The sequence below is a fragment of the Apodemus sylvaticus genome, chromosome 11 (assembly GCF_947179515.1).
Source record: "Apodemus sylvaticus chromosome 11, mApoSyl1.1, whole genome shotgun sequence".
Taxonomy (NCBI): Eukaryota; Metazoa; Chordata; class Mammalia; order Rodentia; family Muridae; genus Apodemus; species Apodemus sylvaticus.
Genome location: NC_067482.1, coordinates 56,331,599 through 56,352,626, shown reverse-complemented (window position 1 = coordinate 56,352,626; position 21,028 = coordinate 56,331,599). Strand labels below are relative to the sequence as shown.

The 21,028-nt window shown below is 42.1% G+C and overlaps 1 pseudogene; it reads right to left on the bottom strand.

The window, feature by feature from the left end:
* LOC127696757 (cofilin-1-like) overlaps nt 1-21,028 on the bottom strand; it is an 87,833-nt pseudogene that overhangs the window by 888 nt on the left and 65,917 nt on the right.

Genomic DNA, 21,028 nt, shown 5'->3' with positions numbered 1-21,028 from the left:
TGTATTGGTTGTATTGAGCGCTCAATCTCAAGGTTTATTTCGTGCCTAGTGTGTAACTTCCAAATGTTCACATTTAAATGAAGCCAGTATTCATCCTCTCTAATGAGCTCTTTCATTCCACAGGCTTAAATTTTGATTAAGCTTATATAATGTGATTGACACTTATGTCTGTTCTGGTTGTTACAAGTAAGTCCCGTCAATGAAGGGGCTTAAAACACAAAACTTCACTTTTCAGAGTCCCACAGTCTGGGAAGGTCAGGATCAAGGCACCTGTCCATTTAGTAGCCAGAGGTAGTCCATGTCCTTATCTGTGGACTCGGTTTCTCCCTGTAATGCTTCCGTGCAGGAGGACCTATCTGAAGCCGCTACTGTAAGCACATTATTTTCACTCTTGAGGGATGTAACCTTCTGACCTAATGACCTCCCAATGCTCCATTGCCAGATATTCTCCCATTGGGGGTTACTTTTCAACAAATAGATTTTCAGGGACACACACTGGATTTCATTGGCAAAGGATGTTTCTCCATGAGGACCAGAGGGTGGCACTGTAACACTTCTGTTAAGAGAGTGTCTCCAGCCAACTGGGCCCAGTTCAGCTTCCCCATTTCTTAGTTGGATGACCTTGGGCAAGTTGCTTTTGCACTATTGTTATTTCCTTATTTGAAAACTCGGGTTAATAAAAGGGCAACTCCATGGGATCGTATATGAATTAAATGAGATAATTGAGGCTCTTCAAACTGGTTGGCTGACAGTAAGTCTAGTCCATTAACTCTGGTTAAGAGAGATCTCCTGCTTCCAGCATTGTCTGCTCTAAATGTCTCCTACAATGCTTGCCAGTAGAGATCAACAGATTAAAGACTTCCGCCTCTGGAGTCCTCATCCTAGCATTACACAAACACTGTTGTTTTCATGTCTAATCCCTTCCAAAGGGGTCCTAGGAGCTCAAATACCATATTTTTTTGAGATTTCTAGACATGAAAGTGAATGGTGATGGGCCAGAAAGGCTCTGCGAGCCCCGGGAGGCTGGGCAAGGTGCTGGGGACCTACTCTGAACTGATTCTCTGCAACACTTCCCCATCCAGGAGGAGTGCAGAGCAGCTGTCTCCCACAGATTCATTTCCAAAGTCAAGTGTGTTTTGCCTTAATACTAATATCCCTCCCGCAAAGGTTCACGCTGTTCGCTCAGATGTTGGTCGCATTTTGATAATCATTTAACCTTTATTTATTTTGACACCCCATGGTGTAGCTAAACACCACTGGCTGCTGAGAAATCTACCAGAGATGAGAGAGATCTTCTCTGGGGGCACGATTCAATGAAATTCTCCACCAGTCACAGAGGAGTCAAGTCTATTGAGCCCAGACGATATCTCGCAAGTTTGGCTTGTAGGCAAATGCAGAATTTCTCATGTAAATAGTAAAAATGGGCCAATTTTGGCAATTCTGATGAGGTGTCCTGCTCCCCTTGTAATTAATTAATTTCCCTATTACATGCTTTTCGACATAAGTAGCTTCAGATGACCTGCTTCTATAGCAGGACCAAAGAAGCAAGCGTGTAGAGGAAAACAACGGAAAGGATTTTCGACATTTCACCATTGAATTCCCCAGTCTTTTTACCCATGTGATTTGATTTAATTTAATTTGTATTTTTAAAAGTCTTTTTCATTTCTTTAGGTTCTGGTGTGATGGCTATAGGGGATTGATAAAGAATAAGTTAGGATGCTTTTTTATATTCACATTTTTTTTTGTTTTAAATAGTATCTAGTTCCTCAGGATCTGTATGGCATTGGCTCTAGGACCCCTGTGGATACCAATACCCAAGAGTGCTCAGGTCCCTTGTGTTTACATGGAACTTATATAATCCTGCTGCATACTTTAAATCATCTCTGGGTTACTTAATAGCTAATATAATATAAATGTCATGCACATGACATCATACTAATGTATGTTTAGAGTAATAGATAGCAAGAGAAAAATACTCTGTACTTTACAGATGTAATAAAAATATTTTCCATATGTTGTTGGTGAAGATACAGGACAGTGATAAAAAGGTAAAACTATAGTAATAGAATTTTGAGTAACTCCTGCTTGACTCTGGACTTCTTAAAGTGATCTCTTTAATTCTATAGAGTACAGTCTCAGGTTCTGACCTCATGGGTTTTAAAGCACACAGGTTGTTTTTCATCAAGAAAAATGTTCGTGGACTTTGAGTTATTATTGCTTATAGATATTATTTTGTTAGGTCTTCAAATCAAATGCCCAGCCTTGGGAAGTAAACCAGGCAGGAAGTGGCCTGAGGACACTCAGAACCCAACCCGTGTATTACCCTGAGCTAACACTCACACAAGACCTTGTATGTGGTAATCAATTACTGTCCTGCATAGTGGACTCTGGTTAGGTTCATTCTGGGTTCCCAGAAAATGGTGGCATCACATTTTGTAGAGGCAAAAGCTACTTACTAGTCTACATATTTCCCTCCCAGTCCAATCAGAAGAAAGCACACATTTGATGTAGTTTCTGCCTACACACCTCCCATCTGCATATGATCGAGCATATTTGGTGCAGTTGGGTCAAACAAACTGGCTTAAGGAAGCAAAAGAGTGTGGCTTGTTATCTCATATAAACAATAGCCTCCAGCATCTCAGAAAGTACTTGCCCTTGGGCAAGGAGCTTACAGGTTAGAGGCATATTTTTGTGTTTTACGAATCTCTTAGGCACAGTAATTAAAACTTAAAACATAACTTTAGTTCTCACAGAGCAACAATAATTCTTGCTCTGAGAGCTTGGCAAATCTCAAGTGAACCCACGGCAGCTATAAACATGGCAGGACATGAACAATGGCATCAGGAGACCCTTAGCTTGGACACTAGAAGCCACAATACAAAGCCACCACTGTTGTCAAAGCTTAGAGCTCTGTTTAGTTTAGCAGGAGTATAAATGCCACTCGGGTTTGTGGTCATTTTGCAGAGATCTAGCGATCTCTTCTGGAGTGTTTTTAATAGAAGAGCCCAGCCTTTCACTAATTGAATGTCACCAGCTACCTGATAATGTCAATAGAGCTGAATGTTATCATCTGAGAGTGACTTCTGGCTGCTGGGTAAGGCTGAGGGGAAGCCTGTGTGTATGAGTGCAACATGAAAGATGGTGATAATGTGGGCACAGAAGGCGGCCATGATTGATTGGCCATTAACAAGAATTTATAGCACTTCAATCTTTTTGCCTTGTGAAACCCGTCTGAATGGGTCACTATAGTGATTGGATTTCAACTATGCTGAAGGATCAGCTAGACTTATCAATGAGGCTTTGATGTTAAATTGACCCTGGATTTGGAATCATGAAGACTCAAGGAGATTGGGACGCCAGCTCTGCTCCCTGCCTGCTAAGTGACTTTGGACAAATGATGTCAAAACAACCCTGAAATGGATGGGACACTGGCTCCTTGGCATGTGTGCAGTGGGCACATGCTAGGTGCCTTGAGTCACACATCACTGTTCTGTGCCTCTTTGCCATGCTTCCCTACTTCCCAGGCCATGGTTTTTTGAACCTGCACTTGTCTGTGACTGACACTGGAATCCCCCATGTACTGGCACCTTCTGACCACCATCGCCCAGTTGCTAACATCTGTTGAGGTGTAGAGTGTTTATTGGTGCCAGGAGTACCCCCTTATTTTCTCACACCAACTGTTTTTCTCTCTCTGTCTTGCTGTCTCTCTGTCTTTCTCTCCATCTCCCTTATCTTCTTTCTTTCCTTCTCTCCTTCTCCTCTTCATATTCCCCTTCTTCCTTTTTCTTTTCTTTTTAGGATTTGAGGACTGGATCCAGGGCCTTGTGCTTGCTAGGCAAACACTCTATTACTGAGCTAAATCTCCAACCCCCTTCCATGAGTTTTTGAAGAAATGAGAACTTTTTAAGATTTAGAAAGGTTAACTAACATGCTTAGGAAAACGACTCCTGGTTATAGTTAGAAAGGACTGAAATTCAAATGTATGACTCAGAATCATTAGTAACAAATATTAATTGGGTTCAGGTCTCAGAAACTTTGATACTGGAAAGGCTCTCAAGTTGCAGTTTGTCTGTGTCCAGAGAGCACCTGCCACGCCTTCTATGATCAGCATGGTCTAATCTATCAGTGCTTTAGCTCACTTCTTTCTGGTAAGAACTTCATTTTTAGGAGATGATATAAACAAAAAGAAATGGCACCTGAGTTAGCCAGTCTTCATTAATATCAGCATAAGATAATATGAGAGTGAAGGCCAAGACAATAATGCACCCGAGCTCAAGTCAGCCTTGGTGGATATGTCAGTGAGAAGGTGCTCCCTTTATGCATGAGCACAGGGGCAAAGAACCCTAGTGTGTAGTGAGTGTGTGATGTCATGCTATCCATTTCAAGGCGCTGTACTCTATGCATGCCTTGCATCTTTGTGGAGTTGATATAGAATATGGTGAAAGGAAAGCAAAAAGATCACGTGCACAAACACCAGGTGCGAGAATGCACCTTTGTTGTACTCTTGGCTTGACCTCACCCCCTTCCAGTGTTTCCTTCCTAGAGACAAAGACTTTTACTTCTGATGTTATTTGGAGAACTTAGAGGTGAAATTTGTGATTGTTTACTAGAATAAGGTTTATGCAGTAGAGGGTGTTTAACTTGATCTATTAGCAAATATGCATTGGTCATTCTGTTTCAATAAATAAGCTATAAGCGTTTAAACTATAAGTCAAGCTTTGCTTTAGGCTTTGGAGGTAGAAAACCAATGGCTGGTAGTCACTTTTCTGGAATCTTCAGGGTAGGTAGTGATGAGTGGGTGAACGTTTGGCCTTGATAGTGTGAAGTGAGAAGATGATGTTGCAAACTGCAAATTTTAAGGAAAAGATGGAGTCACCAAAAGCCTTCTTTTTAAAAATAACTTACACATAATAGATGTTTAGAAATTATTTGTTGGCAGAGAAGTTTCGGGGCCCTCTGTCCTGAGTGGTGCCATCAGTGAGAGGTGGGGCTACTTCTCCAGAGTGCTGCAGCCAGTGAGGAGCAGGGCCATTTTTACACAGCCCTTGAGCATCAATGTGGTCCCAGGTGGCTTCCAAGACCATGGACATCCCATGGTCTCTAGTGGTATTATGAGCCATAGACATCAATAGTGACCCCTGCTGCTCCACAGCCACAGACCAGGACATGGCCCTCAGCAGCAACACAGCTTGCCCCAGGGATGAGACAGAGGGAAAGCTGGTCCCACCACTCTACTGATGATGAGTGATGCCCTCCACCCACTTTGCCCTTCACCACCTAAACTGGTCAGGATTGTTGGCCCTGGGGTCATGAGGGCAGGTGAGTTGGTCTTGTTCCTCACCAGCTGCAACACTTGGGAGAGCAGGCCTCACACCTAGCCTGGTCAGCACATTAGAAATGGCCCTAATGGAGAGCTGGGGTGAGCCACCAGAGAGTGAGAGCTAGAGGGCTGCTCCCACCACTCGTCTGCCTTGAGGTGAATTGGGTACCAGTGTGATACCCTCCCACCTTGCTACCTCAGACTTTGCCTCTGACTGGTTGTAGCAGTTGAGAGAGCTGGCCATCCACCTGAGCAGAGAAATATCCTGGAGCTGGCCCTGATGGCTACGGCATGGATGAGTCAGTCCCAAGGACATGAGAGCATTGGGTAGCCAACCGTAGCAGGCTGGAGTGCTCTCCCTGGTGGTCCTACTAAAGGAGAGCCTGTAGGCTGGCCAGCTCAGCTACCACCCAGGCTTAGATCCAGGGCTTTGAGTTGGCCCATCCAAAAATCTTCATAATCTATGAATTGTTAGAATATGTGAAAGGCCCAGTTCTGCTGACCCAAGGCTGTAGGATCTCCATGACACGGGCAACAATAAGATAACGAGGCAGAGTTCCAGTGAGAATCCAATATTAATGGTGTGACAGAAGCCAGAGACCTTGAATCAGAACTCACTGCAGTGAACATTTGAAAATGAAGATGTGTGGACAGAGGGGTATATTGTGTATCTTAGTTAAGGTTTCTATTGCTGTGAAGAAACACTATGACCAAAAAGCAAGTTGGGGAAAAAGGTTTATTTGGCTTTCTGGGTAAATACAACCACATTGTTGTTATTCATCAACAAAAGTCAGGACAGGAACATAAGCAGGGACATTGGAGGCAGGAGCTGATGCAGAAGCAGCAGAGGGATGCTTCTTACTGACTTGCTTCCCCTGGCTTGCTCAGCTTATTTTCTTACAGAACCCAGGACCACCAGTCCAGGGATGGCACCACTCAAAATGGGCTGGGCCCTCTCCCCTTGATCACTAATTGAGAAAATGTCTTACTGCTGGATCTCATGAAGGCATTTCCTCAACTGAAGCTCCTTCCTCTCCGATGACTCTAACTTGTGTGAAAACACACAAAACCAGTTGGTACATCGTGGGACACACTGTGTGACACTACAGTTTCCATGATGATGTGTTTCCTGTGCATTGTTTTGTATTGCTTTTTGTTTGTGTGATTTTATTTTCTTTTTCTTTGTGGGAGCAGAGGTGGCAAGGGCAGAGGGAGGATCTGAGAGGTCAGGGAGTGCATGGGCCTTGGCTGTATGATGTGAAACACAAAAGAATCAATAAAAAGTTTAAAAAAAGATGATTTGTTGGTGAATAACTGGATTTCCTTAAGAATTGGTTCTTGTTTGTGGCCTTTAAAATATGGATTTTATTTCTAATGAGAAACAGAAAGGGGTGGATTTGGATGGGCAGGGACGAGAGGGGAGTGGAGGATATAATCAGGATATATTATATGAGAAAGAAAAAGCTACGTTCAACAAAAAGAAAAACATATATGGATTTGAGCTCTCTATATAAATACCCTTGTTACAAGTAAGCATTACTAATAAAACATTTTCTTTGTGCATGTGCTTGCTTGCATGTATATATATGTGTGTGTATGTGGCTTAAAAAGAAGAGGATTGGGGGTCAAGGGAGTGTGGCACAGCGATGGGAAAGGGGGTGCCCAGGCAGGCCCTTGTCCAGGCACCTCTGCCCTCTGAGGGACCACACACACACAGGCATGGTATAGAATAGAGTTTATTCAGAGTAGGGGATGGGAGTTAGTCATAGAGAGAGGCAGAGAGAGAGGAGAGAGAGAGAGAAAGAGAGAGAGAGAGAATAGAGAGAGTGGAGTGGAGGCCGGCCATGACCACATGGGGGGAAGAGCCGAAGGGGCAGAGAGGTGGGAGAGTGTGGGAGAGTGGAGAGCAAAGAGGGAGAGGAGGGGCAAGTAGCCCCACTTATAGTGGGCCAGATCTCTGGGGCAGGGCATACCTGGCTATTGCCAGGTAGGTGTGGGGTGGAGCTTAGACAAAACACCAACAGTGTGTACTGCACATGTGTGGAGGTCAGAGGGCAACCTCCAGTGAGTCTTCTTACCGTCCACCTTGTTTGAGGCAGTCCCTCCTGTTTGCCATTGTGTGCCGTAGATTTACTTCCCTTCACCCTTTAGGCATGCTGTAGGCTCACACACATGCGAGTTATTGCGTCTGACTTTTACATGAGTCCAAGGATGGGTAAGTGTGATGGTTCACATATACTCATCCCAGGGAGTGGCATTAGAAGGTGTGGCCTTATTAGAGAAAGTGTTGTCACTGTGGGCGTGGCCTTGGAGATCTTCCTCCTAGCTGCCTGAGCATGCCCAGTCCATTCCTGGCTTCCTTCAGATGCAGATGTAGTGCTCCCAGCTCCTACACCATGCCTGCCTGGACGCTGCCTGCTTCCCCCTTGATGATAATGGACTGAACCTCTGAACCTGTAAGCCAGCCCCATGGTCATGGTGTCTGTTCACAGCAGTAAAACCCTAACTAAGACAGTAAGCATTTGAGGCACTGAGCTATGTCCCTAGATCCCATAATACGCTTTTTCTAAGAGTGCTGCTTCCCTAGTATGAGCAACAGAATTAAAGTTATTGCTCCTCTGACGTCTACAACATGTGTACCAAGAATCCCATCTGGCTGTGGTCATGATGGTTTTATATTGATGTTCATTATCATGTGACTGTGTAAGCTAAAATGGTAGGTTTAAGGGTCCTGTCATGGATACAAGGACATTTTTAAACCCCTGCTATTGTAGCCGCCCGCAGCTACATGTAAACCGGGTTACCTGTTGAGAGAATTTTGGGGTCATAGGGAAGAGAAGCGAAAAGAAAGTACGGCCAAGTCAATGTTCACTGATCAAAGCCGTAAACTTTAATGGCGCCGGACCTTTTAACAGTTCGGGCAAACCCTTCCCCCCAGACTCCAGGCTGAGTTCCGGTGGAAGTTGTCTAGCTTCTCTTGGAGGTCTTCGTCTTGACTGCTCCGGCAGCTGGGTGGGTCACCTGTTTAATTCAGGAATCCCTATACCAGGAAGAACAATGAACTTAACCTTTACTACGTGCACTCCACCCTAGGTGGAGCAGGATCCTGGCTAACTGGGAGAAGTTAACCTTGACCAAAGTCAAACTCTGACCAAGTGCAAGACTGCCCCAATATGGCTCTGTACATGCTATTTTTTTTTTTTTAAATAAAAGTCAATGTTTTGTCATTTTGAGGAGACATGCAACCGCTTGAATATATGCTCTTACTTATTACGATTGCTACCTCCTTGCTTGGGGGAGGTTTATGTAAGGCACTGAAAGCAAATAGCAGATTGATCCCCAGAAGAATAACATTTTGCTGTAAACCATTTTCATTGCAAACCCTGAAGTGGAATTCTGATGGTGTTCTTTTTTACCCTGTGGGTTCCTGAATGAATCAGACTCTACTGATAACTCGGTTTTTGTTGTTTCATGAAATAGTTTCAATTGAACTTAGTTTTTGTGGCCCTTTTATCAGGGAGAAAATTCAGACAAGTAACGGATCTTGGCTGAGTGCCAGGAACTGTATTCACCCGGGGGGGAGGAGGGAAATGATGAAAGAGGCCATAGAGAGGACCACCGGGACCTATCGGGTCCCCTGCCAAGTGTATCACCATGGCGATCTACTAGCAGTGTTTATGAAAGTTGGCTGAAAGCACAGCTGGAATTGGGAAGGACAATGTTTACTCACTGATTCTGTTTTTTTCCCCTTATAAATAATGTTTACTGTTGTAAACACAAAAGCAGCATAAACTGTGTGGTTTTAACTGCTTTTAAGCATGTCGTTGGATGGCACTAGTTACATTCACAGTTCTGCGTAAATACTACCACTGTTTTTTAAGGCTCTTTTTGCTACCCTTTCATTTTCAGAGTGCTATGAGTACTAAGCCACAATATAATTGTCCACCTGCCCTGGGTCTCCTGCTAATCTCTAATTTATTTCCTATGAACTTTCTGATAACTCACACAAACAGTATTTGTTTTATTGTATCTGGTTATATTTCACATGGCGTAACATTTTTAAAGTTCTTCCTTTTGGTGCTATGCCTTGGGATTTCATTCCTTTACACAGTTGAATAATATTCTAATAATACTCCAATACAAACTTGGGGCATCTGACCTTTGGTTATTGTGAGTAATACTGCTTTGAACACTTGGATACAATGTTATGTTTGCACCCTTGTCATTGTTTTCCATTGCTTAGGATACAGGAAGGGGCCCGATGGGTCCTACAAGAATCCTATGCTATTCTTCCCCCAAATCCATTCAACTGCTCACTGAAGCAGTTCACATTTCATCCTCTAGGTGACGGTGACACAGGGCTCCCACTTCTCCATGTACTTCCCATTTGTAACTTTTTGTTTCATGACCAATTTATCTTATTAAAGCCACTTTAGTGAGTTTTGTCAATGTTTCCCAAAGGCTTGATGTTGTTGTCTGTTTTCTTGTGGGGCTTCTTGGCTATTTGTCTATCTAAGGGCTTTGTGCATGTTAAACATTGTATTGATTCTGTTTTGCTTTTAATTAGGCTTGTCTTGTTTGTATATTTTAGAATACTATCTTTGGAAATGAAGCCAGTGTGGCAGCCTGATGTGCACAGGCTTTTCTTCCAGGGTGTGCTTTCATCTTTCCTCGGCGTGTTTGTAAAGTCAGATCTGCCACCTTTACCGTACGTGGCTCACACTTTGATTTTCCTTTTGGTGGATACGTGACCCGGACTGGATGTCATGTTTCTCTGTGCTGTGTTGGAAGTTAAACTGTCCTAGCCTCTACACTCAGGTCAGTTAATTTTGTATATGTTGTGAGTTTAGGCTTCCTTCTTTTGCATGCAAAAAGGTGTGTTTATTCACTGGTTCTTTATTCTAATCAAGAGGATTTTTTTCTCTTATATCAACATGAAAAAAAAAAGGCAAAATGAAATTACCAGTCTTTAAATCTGATATTTATTACTACTAGCAGCTGCACTTTTTTTTTTTTCTGGATAGGGATTAAAAAAAATAACTTCTCCGCCCCATCACTCCCCCAGTAAACTTACCATAACAACAGTTAGAACTTACCGGCAGTTTTATGCACAACTTGAAATCGAGGTTTCCCATTTGCACGGTCCCTTCAGAATGTCAAGCGTCACCTTGGCTTCACAGCTTGGCAGCTGCTGATATCATGGGATTAGTTTAGCATCCAGAAGATAATCAATACGTGCGTGCTGACTGATGGGTTGGAGTGCCTCTGGCAGAATCTTAGCTCCATTTCCACTTGACAGCTCCAGACCCATGACTGTGTCTGCTCATCTTTTAGTACTCTCCTTTGCTCAAGGAGACACGTGGCCTTTCTCTATGAGTAGACAGCTTCCCTTAATGGAAGGTAATAGTTCCTGTGAGAAGCTGAAATTTCTCAAGTAACTTTAAGAAAATTATCTTGAGCATCTATCTATGAGAGGTTAAATGTCAAGTGAGACATTGGGAAACTAGGAAGAATCAGTAATAGTTACAGTGCAGGCATGCTTAATGGGGCAGTGCAGGCAAGAGGTATGTATATGTTCAGATGCACTAAAGCATTGAAAATGGAAGGCAGTGCCTTTCAGACATATTTCAGTGGTGCTGTTTTACTGGAGTATGTCATGGAGGGTTGAGTCCTATGGTGCTACAGCTCAGGTACTGCTCTGAACCTTACTGATAATGTGGCGAAATCGAGTATATAGTTAATTTCTCTGCACCTTGGTTTGTCCTTTTGTGAAATAATGACACTTGTATCTCATTCAGATGGTCATCAAGAAAACTAGATTGGCCAATGTGCCTCTTTGGCACACTGTGAACCCTCAAGTTCTACTCTTTATAGATTGCCACTGTGGTTTGGTTGAAAACAATGGCATGTTTACATTGCACAAATTTTGCCTTTAACTGTGACAGTTTACACACGTGTAAATACTTGGATTGTAATTTTTCCAAAGATTGTCTCCAAGTAAGGCAGAGCCTGCCTTGTGGGAACTGAGACTTTGGAACTAACTTGTGTCTTCCTAGCTTGTAGCTGGTAAGTAGAGGAATTTGAGGTTAGCCAGTCTATTCACAGACATGCTAAATATGACATTCTACCTTACACCATGTATGCCCACTTTCTTGAAGGAATAAATATTTGGAATGATCACGAAAGGATTCTCTCTCTCTCTCTCTCTCTCTCTCTCTCTCTCTCTCTCTCTCTCTGATACAAACACATGGTGTTGTGTTAGCACTGTGTGGGTGGAAATCAGTATTTTGATTTTTTTAATGCCCTGGGGTTAAAGCTGATCTGCCAGCCTCCCTCTGATAGTTATTAAACTCGACGATGATGCTGCGTTTCTCCAAGCATCACATTTCACTATTCAACACTGTGAATGACAGAGCCTCCCACAAGAGCCACCTTGTGAAGTGGAGAATACGGCTGCAGCCGAGGTCTGTCACTCTGGGTTAGGGCTTTCATTACCTTTGGCAGGATGTGAAAATTGTAGGTTAAAAGGGGGCATGAGTTGAATTTTGCTTCTCTGGGGCTGTCCCTAGGTTTTCAATAAATACTCTTGATATTGGAGAAATGTCGAAGAAAAAAATCAAAAACAAAAAACAACCCCCCCCCCCATGCACAAACCCTTACAATGGTAAAAATGGTAGTTTACTCTGCCCAACTAAGAACACTGCCAAGATATAAGCCCATCTGTTGACTTGGTGACAATGGCACAGCACACAATCATGGGAATTAGTCCAATTTTTACTCACTACGATTGTGTGAGCATATTCTTCTAGAATGATTGACAGAACATGATATTTTGAGGTCTTTTTATTCCCTGTATTAATATTATATGAACTGTGAAAAGATTAAAGCCTCATTTACATAACCTGTGATAAAAGGGGGTGAAATATTATAATTATCCTTTCAAGCTAAATTTTCTCTGCTATTTAAATTAACCTATTCAGAGAGCAAGTTAACCCCAAAGAGAGCTCTTGACTTGAGATTTATTTGTGAAATCAGGAATGTTTATAAACTGGCCAGTTGATTAGCTGCGTGCTTTTGAGATGCCGCTGGGAGTGGAAGATGAGGAGGAGGAGGAAGAGTCGGGGATTTCTTCCCTGCTGTAGAGCATTTTAATTTTTCTCCAGTGACACTCCATTTTTATTTGGCAAAATAGACAAGATTTTTATAACTGGGCATGCCTTTTTGATTTTCCAAAGTACTGAGATAGAAAGAGTAATGGTCTGTCTCGAGAAAATGTGGGTTTCTGACACATGCTAACTCTGTGTCACGTTCTGCAAGGGCTATGGCTCCCTGGGTTCAGGGCACTTAAAATATAACTGGACCAAATGATACCCATAACTTAGAAGTGTGGAAGTGCCCAATGACAACTTGTGGGCATGACCAGAAGGACATGTGATTAACCTGGTTCTTAAAGTCCTACTAAATCAAATTATGTTCTAATTCCAAAATAATTTTAACAAACCTAAAATTTGGAGTTATAAAAAACTAGAATATTGTAATGTTTATTTTCATGTTAGCATTAGAAAATTTCAGAGAATAGGAATGCTATTACTTTGTTCAATGTTTATGGAAAATCAAAAATTTCCATTAAAAATGAAATTAGTAGTAGCCTTGAAATTTACAATTAAATCTTTTGAGATTTCCAAAAGGAAATCAAAAGAATCTTCCTTTAATCTCATGTTGCTGTGTATGACCATCACCCCAAATATCAGAAGCCTAAACACATTATATTTCACACTTTTTGAGGTCTATATTTTGGGCATGTTTTCTTGAATGTCTCTGCTTCAAGGTCATGTGGCAGCAGACACAATGCCATCTCTTTAGAACAGCTTCTCTCTATGAGGGGATTCATTTCTGCCTTTACCAGTGTCATTCCTGGAAGATACCATACCAGTATCATAGGTGGTTCGGATAGCCTTTCTGAACCAGGGCCTTAATTTCTTGCTTAGCAGGTTAGGGAACTCTCTGACTTCCTAGGCATGCAGTCATTACAGGGTAGGCCAAAACAGGGCCATAGAATTTCTCTGAGAACTTGAGAAAGTTCTGAAAGAGAATTAAACACCCAAGATATCAGCCAGGTTTTCTGACAACTGACTTCAGAGGAGCTATCCATGACTTTGGTGTCTTCTGTAATGTAGAGGAAACCAGCAAGTCCCAATGGCTGTCCAATCTTGCTTGCATCGTGGAAATGAGAAGACAGGGTCTGGCCAACATCCTCGAGGTTGTCTATAACACCACTGAACTTTTCTTGACTTGTTTTATTTCAGGAAATGAATATAGAGATTATTGAATGCACTTTTCTGGGATGGAGAAGTTGCCTGTACAGGGAGATACTGTATGTTTAGGGAAGGTAGAGTCTGCTCTTACCTTAAAATATGCAAAATATTGGAAAGTTCAGTGGCTTTACAGAACGGTGGACTTATGGACATTAATTATCAAATTAACAAGGGTGTAAAAGCCACCTTGTCACTGAGTTAGGTCTTCTGGGTTAGCTATAGATTTGGTGCAATCAGAATTTATCTGCCTTTTATCTTTTAAAGGCACATGGACACTGATACTTTTCAGCCTGGCCATTGCTTTAGGCATGGTGAGGAATGATGCTGTTTCTAACACAATAGCTAGCTGGACACAAACATCTCCATATTTGCTTCTCTGACCTTCCTTGAATCCTCATCCTCTCTGCCAACACTTGCTGGTAAGACAAGATCTGAAACCAGTAACTTGCCTTACATCCAATTAGCTTCTCTGGTGACATTTAAATTTGAAGTCTGGCTTCAGGAAAGGAAAAGCTTTGTTTAGAGATGAAGAAATTTCAGCAAACAGGTGGGAATGTGTTTTTCTTCCACTCACACAGTGATCAGGTGCATCCCTCCTAATGGTAGAGTCTTTGTTTTCAGCTAAGCTTTATAGAACAGAGACTCTGAGTCAAGTTCAGTATGTTTCTAGGGCAAGGAAGATATAATAACTAAACTAAGAATTCGCAAATACCTTAGCATTTATTTGGGCATTGTGAGAGAATGAAGAACTGGTATTTATCTGTGGAGGAGAGGGCTAGTCTTATAAATGGAGTGGAGATTTGTGAGCAAGACAGAGATGATGGCAAATAATGCAGATGTCTACTTAGCAAAGGGGGTGAGAAGACAGGAAGTTGACACTGTATACAGTTGAAGACTGTATTCCATAAACCTCTTTATTTCCATGCTCAAAAAGTCGCTTTCCAGCTTTTAATTAAGGAGACTTGGCATAAGCAAAGTTGGGTGGTTTACTTTTCATTTTTATTTATTTCTTTTTTGTTTTGTTTTTTTTCGAGACAGGGTTTCTCTATATAGTCCTGGCTGTCCTGGCACTCACTCTGTAGACCAGGCTGGCCTCAAACTCAGAAATCCTTCTGTCTCTGTATCCCAAATGTGGGGATTAAAGGCATGTGCCACTACTGCCTGGCAAGTTTGCACATTCTTTAAGTGGACCTCATGATGGATCGTCTCTTGTGAATTTGCTCTTGGCATTAAACAGGTTGACACATAAGGTGCCTGACAAATGCCTGCTTTGTCACCACCACAGTCACTGTGGTATTCCAAGGTCATAGAGTCAGGAAGGAGGAGGGGAAGAATATGAATCAGGATGCCTGACTCAACCTCTTCTGCTTCATCTCACATCAGCAGTTTGATAGTGCGGGGAGGTTGGTGAGAGTGCACAGAAGGAAGGTAAAACATTGCTAGTGTGGAGGAAAGAGGGCTGGGCGAAGGTTCTTGTGACAAGAGCAGCTAAAAGCCGTGGGAGTTGATGTAGGCAGATATGAGTTGCTGGAGGGTTTAAAAGTCAACTGTGATTTATTTGAATCTGATATGCTATTGAGTGGCAGGATGTGACATTGGGAGAGTGCATTGTTTGGTCAAAGCAGGGGCGAAGGGAACTTTTAAGAGATGACATTCTCAGATATTTTAATAAAGACAGGAGGATAAGAAGTCCTGTTATAAAGCACACTGAGACCCGAAGAGGAGGGGACATCAGACAGACAACAGAGAACTGGTTAAACAAGACAGATACAGAATATTGCCTCAGTGTTGGTCGTGTTTCCTGCCGACTTCAAGAATGAAGCATGCTCTGTACAATCTGTGTGGTTGGTGTCTGAGGACACTCCATCAGCCAGTGTCATCGTGAGTGATTGTTTCCTGCCCCCTCCTCCATCCTGGAAGACTTGCCAATACATCTTTTGTGTCCACATTTGTTGGTTTCGAGGACCGAATGAAGTGCATGTTCCTACAACAGGCTGCATTAACAGTGTAGGTGAGGCTCGCAGAATTGAAAGCCGTGGTACAGGTAGAGAGGCTGCCTACAGCAGCGCACGATTCTGAGAAATAGGGTATTTATGGCTATTCAGATTTTATTTTGTGAGATACTGTTATGGCTCTGTTGTCTTCTTGATTATGGAGAGAGATGAGTGGAGCTGGCCTGCTATTTACGCACACTAATTATTTCCTCTCTAAGGTGGATGCTACGTTTTAACCCATTTTAAGTTGGCTATTGGTAGAAGAAGTACAGTGCTCACTTGAGCTTTTATGACATTCTCCTACTCAATCCATTACACTAGGTTGACCCAGTGGCCGTCTGCCTACTGTTGTGGCTTAGTGCTTTATCCTTTCTCTTTCTTCATGGATTCATAATTACCTCCTTTCGCCAGCTCCCTGACACCCTTCACCATCCTCAGCCTCCATCCCATTTCTTCCTTGGCAGCTTCCTCAGAAGCATATCCTCTGCCTCAGTTAGGGCTTTGTTGCTGTAAAGAGACACTATGACCCAAGCAACTCTTATAAAGGCAAACATTTCATTGGAGCTTCATCTTGATCTGACTGCAGCTAAGAGTAACTGACTCTTCCACACCAGGCAGAGCTTCAAAGTCTACTCTCTCAGACCCACTTCCTCCAACAAGTCCACATCTATTCCAACAAGGCCATACCTCTTCATAGTGCTGCTTCCCATGGGCCCGGAGTATTCAGACCACCACATCCTCTAAGTCTGGGATGCTCTATAAAAACACATACTTTGCACTGGGCTCTTGGAGATAATGTAGGACACTTTGGCAGTAGGAACAGTTAAAAAATGTTGAGTCGTGTCACCTCAGATCTGTCATTGGTGACAAGCAAACATGGTGACTCTGAGAAAATCTTCTGTGAAATGATTTAATAACATTTAAAAGAGTGAATGTGGTTAAAATGGTAGACACAGTTTAATATATATCACTTATCAACAATACCAACCTTGCTCTCCAGGACTAATTGCCAACCATGCTGGCATTGAACATCTGATGATCATTAAAATCTTGCCTCGCCTTCTGCTCTTGTCAAAATGTTTTGTGTGATTGACTTGATGTTCTCAAATCCATAATTAAAGTATATAGGTACATATCCATTATTGAATATAAGTTGCGGTGTATATTATCCTAAGTTATCCACAATGACCCAGAGCCAGACAAAACAGAATGCAAGCCATAAAGCAGGAGAGGGACAACAGATGGACTGAATGACACCAACAATGTCCTGAAAGGAGAGAGGAACCAGAGAATTTCTAGGATATGGTTATGAGAACAGTTATAGATGAGATGGTGTCTGCAAAGCATGCTGGGATTAGTAGAAGACAGCCAGGATTGACTGGGATTAGATACAGAAAAAACTGGGGATATCTAAGCAGATATGTGGAAATGCCTCCCTGAGTAGTGCTTGCTCAGTCCCTCAGGATGAGAAGGAAGTGAGTCACCAAGTACATTCAGCTGTTGTCTCTGAGCATGTTTCCATTAAGTCTTTGCAGTGGTTGTGTTCCTGTGCCAGTTTTCCAGATGAGAGCACTGAGGCACAGGGAGTTTATGTAAGCTTGCCTGATGTCAAATTCTTTCCAGTGGGAGAGCTCATCATTTTTTATGTTGTTCTATCTTTAAAGTACATGCCATTGTCACGACATCACACAACTTGTCTGTCAGTAGCTGAGCCTCAGAAATAAGTTGAATTGTACAAAGTGTACTCTACTTTAAGAAAGTAGACACATGATGTCTTCGACCCCTCTGGCTCCAACAATACTTTCTCCCTCTCTTTTGTAGGACTCCCTGAGCTCTGCCTAATGTTTGGCTGTGGGTCTCACCTTCTGCTTTCATCAGTTGTTGGACTTAGCCTCTCTGATGATGATTGGGCTAGGTTCAGGTCTACTGAGTATAGCAGTATATCATTAGAAATCATTTCATTGACTTTTTCTGGTATGTACCCAGTCTTATTGTACTTCTTATGCCATGTTCAGTTGATATCCCTGAGGGGTGTGTATGTTCTTTTTGTAAGGGAAACAGAGGAGGAGTGGATCTGGGAGATAGGGGAGGGATGAGGGAAGACTGGGAGGACTGAAGGGAGGGGAAACTTCAGTCAGGATATAACATATGAGAGAAGATTGAATTATAAAAAAAAAGTAAACAGAGAGGTAATCTGTCCTAGGTATATTTTTTTTTAAGAAAGTCAACAATCACATAAGCCTTAGATATTGGATAAATCACCTAGGTAGACAAGACTGGTAGAAGAAAGGAGCAATTGAAATGCTTTATCGTATCTGGTTGCATCCTAAGTGATTGCATCAAATATTGAAGAGTCACTTTTAATTTAGTGGGGCAAGAGGAGGCTTTTGCTTCCCTGTCCATTGAGACCCATTCACACTTTTTGGTATCTCCGAAGAATCTCCTACCTCATAGTTCAGACTTCATACCTACTTTGCTTCCATAGTCTGGGGACTTTGAGGTCATGTAAGTTTTTCTTAAACAATATCAAGGGTATGAAAATGTCACTAACTGAAGTTTTGCAGATCCAGATCTGCAGTTTCTGCAGCCCAGTGTGAACGCTTTCAAATTGATCTGTGAAGTATTGTTCAAGTGTGTCTATAACAAGCTTCTAGATACTTATTGTGATTTTTTTTTTTATAATCTCATACTGTTGGTTGGTCACTTCTGTCATTTCAACTCAATTTTCACCTCAAGTTGTATATTTTTCTCTAACATAACATCATTTTATCCAGCATTGCATTTTTGATTTGTCCATGAAATAAAGTCCTGTGTTCCTCTGAGGAACACTGCAGAATATACACCTTTCCTTTTGTATAAAGTGCTCAGATTGCTTCTGAAACAATATTTGGATTCTACAAAGTATCCATTCTGTTCATCTATGGTCCCTTAGATAATATTCTGAAAATACTGAATCGTAAGAATGACTATATACATACAATTAAGCTTTAAAATATGAACCCAAGCCTAAATTTTAGTGAGGCATATTCTACAGAGAATTTCTGTCCAGTGTAATAGATATAATAGTGTAAAAATAATAGCAAATATTATTTTTAAAATGGTCAGGTTGTTTTGACTATTGTTTGGGCCATTTGTCCTCTCTTGCTCCCCTGTATTCCTACCCTTCACACCTTTCACAGAGAGCTGTATAATTCTTACCCTGTGAAAAACTGTTCTACGTTGTGGTACATGTGGGAAGGGCTGTGGCTGGAGTGAAGTGGAAGAACAGGAGGTGTTATGAAAGTGGCCGAAGTGATGGAGATACAAAGAGTAGCAACACTGCAGAACCCTGTGTGCTATTGTAGATTCTTCAGCTTTGGCTTGAATGTTATGGGAGTCACTTGGAGTACTTGAGCAGAGGCGTCACATCATCTATATTTCAAGATTCCTGTGTTAGAGTGTTAAGAATAGACTATAGAGGAAGGAAAAACAATGAAACATTGATGAGGACACTTTGTAATACAAGCAAAAGGGACTGGAGAGATGGCTTGGGGGCTAAGGGCACTTGCTGCTCTTGCAGAGGACTTGGGTTGAGTTCCCAGTACTCATTTGGAGGCTCACAGTTGTAATAACTCCAATTCCAGGGTAGTTGATGCCCTCCTTTGGCCTTTGTGGGCACTGTACACACATAGGTAACATATGTACAAAACATACTTAAAAATAAATAAAGCCTTTAAATCACTATAGAGACAAAAGATTATTATCAAGAACCATAGTGGAGATATAGAGGTATGATTATTCTGTGGACTTATTCTGAAGGCAGAGATTGCAGGTAGAATGAACAGATATAGGAGATACAATCAGGGAAAGTTCCAAGGAGTTGGATCTGAGTAGTCATAAAAAACTAAGAGTTTTAAATTATGTGATGTATGAATACTAAAAATTGAGCTTGGGACCCATTTATTCCAAATAAGAAATGCTTATTTGATATCTGGATGGAGATCCTGTCTACATAGTACTATTTGTGAATGAGATTGCCCAGAATTATTTAGGGTATTTGGGTTGGAGATAATGACCATGCAGTTGTGTTTATTACTTTTCTCATCACTATTAGGAAATAACTTTATAAAATAATTTAATGGAGGAGAGGTTTACTTTGGCTCACAGTTTCAGGGAATATCAGTCTATTCTAGTGGAGAAGTTATAGGGCTTAGTGTGACTCTGTCTGTGGAAGCAGGAGCTTAGCGTGTGGCCTTTTTACATGTTCATGGATCAGGAAGCAGAGGAAGATTGTTATAGGAAGTGGGAAATTATTAGACCTACCCCTAGTGACTCATCTCATCTAGACTTCACATTCTGTCCATACAGTGCTGGTGATAAATGTTTAAATGTAGGAATCTGGGAGAAACAGTTGAGTCCAGATCAGGAGTGTTTTACTGTCTAGTTGGTATTCGAAACTAAGAAGTTTGAGTTTTCTGAAGAAGCTTCAAAGACAGCTGTGAAAACCCTGGGGTTCAGAGGTTGCAGAGACAAGGGGAGATTGATAAAGGCAGTTGAGAAGTGACTGAAAGAAGAAAGTGTACTAAGTGGGAGAGAACAGTCAGTAACACCACTACTACTCTCATGTCTATTTGGGTGAGGATGGAGAATCACGTTATTGATAAGCACATGGGGAATGGGCAGAGACTGCAAGAATAGATGATTGCATTGAATGATGTTTTGGAAGAGGTGCAGAAATTAGTCTCGTGGCTGTCCGAGAATGAGAATTCAAGGTACATTGGTAGTCACTTGTTGAAGATATTTAATCCCATCTGGGGCTTCTGCCCTGCCTTTAATCATTTAGTTTCCAGATAAAAGACACAAAGGACCTTTATATTTATGTTTTTAATTAGTACTAAGGCTGGGTAGATATTTACCCTCCATGTTACTAAAATCTATTTACTATTGATAACCCCAAGTTATTACTTACTATGTTTCATCTGGGTTGTTTTTAACTTGAATTGACCAGCCCTCAGGGCCATTCTTTCTTGACTCCTAATCTATGAGGTCTTTATCCCCCTTCTCTCTCCCTCCCTCCCTCTCTCCTTCCCTCCCTATCTGTCTTTCCCTCCCTCTCTCCCTCTGTCTCTCCCTTCTTCCCTCCCTCTCTCCCTCCCTCTTTCTCCCTCCCTCCCTCTTTCTCCCTCCCCCTCCCCTCCCCCTCCCTCTCCTTCTCTCTGTCTCTGTCTCTCTCTGTCTCTCTGTCTCTCTGTCTCTCTCTCTCTCTCTCTCTCTCTCTCTCTCTCTCTCTCTTTCTCTCTCCTTGTGGCCTTCTCCAGTCTCAAGACAGGGAGCACCAAGCACCACCTATCTCAATTCTTCCCAGGGCAGAATTGTCCTGGGGCAACCAGACATTTGGGACCAACACTTAGCATCAGAAT